Raw genomic sequence first — 1,136 nt, 5'->3', positions numbered from 1 at the left:
CAAGATAACTCATCAATACAGTCCCACATACCAATTTCAAACATAAATCTCATACCATCATGCATACCAGAATTACAAACAGTTCATACCACACACAAACAACATATCCAAAGGTACATACCAGCCATGGGCTGATCAAAATGTTATAGATGGAGACAAATCATCAGGGGGGTGGAAAAGAGATCAGTCAAGTTATCCGCAGATGAGAAAACGCCAACGCGCGTTTCGGTGTATGGCCCTAGCCGGGGCTACACCTTCATCAGGGTGGAGATGTACAACTCACTGTGGGACAGAATATCAATTTTGAATGGAGGCACGCCACATTTCAAGCGGGTAAGCTACCCTCAAGGGACAGGATAAATATGGGGATCCCCACAACTTGAAGCTTCAACAGTGCGCGTAGGGGGTCACCGCTGTTTTTCTAGGTAGCGCCCATAATTTATCCTTTCCTGTGACATAGTGCGTGAGAATTGGAAGTAAGCTAGAGTGGTTGACCTGGAAACACCTTTCACGTATCAGCTTTGCCCAATGTTGAATTTCTATAATGGGTATGGTCCGGTCAGCGATCAAATTCCTGCAACAAAAGGCGGGGGTCCCCCTTCTATTTAGGAGTACCTTGACATGTGGGGTCCGCAGTGAAGAATAGCAGTTATCGCCCTTCGCACTGCGTTGTGAGAGAAGAAAGGCTTTCACCAAATAAAGCACCATAACCCAATGTGGGCATCACTATATTCCTGCCACCAGTGACCCCCATATTCCAGGTGGGAAACGCAGTGAAGAGAGAATGCCTTTGCCCTGTAGATGCTGCTGCGACCCTGCATGCATGTTAGGAGGAAGGGACTGTGAAGGAGGAAGAGGGTCATTGCTCTGAATCCTTGTGAAGCTGAAAAGACACTGCTGACTGTGACCCGTGGAGAGTTTTAGCAATTACTTCCACTCCCGGGAGTTTCGTAGGCCTGCCCCTAGATTCCAGAATAAGCTTCACACATCAGAGGAGTGCTGAGACATCAGTCGCGGCATCCGCAGCATTCCACCTGCTGGGCTGCGATGTGCAGCCAGAGACTCTGAACTGCCATTCTGTGAGAGTGGGTAAGATTGACTATCAGGCCAGCCAGAAAGAACTTGCTGTGATTTGA

This window comes from Lissotriton vulgaris, chromosome 4_1, assembly GCF_964263255.1.
Source record: "Lissotriton vulgaris chromosome 4_1, aLisVul1.2, whole genome shotgun sequence".
Taxonomy (NCBI): domain Eukaryota; kingdom Metazoa; phylum Chordata; class Amphibia; order Caudata; family Salamandridae; genus Lissotriton; species Lissotriton vulgaris.
Note: the sequence above shows the minus strand (reverse complement) of the source record.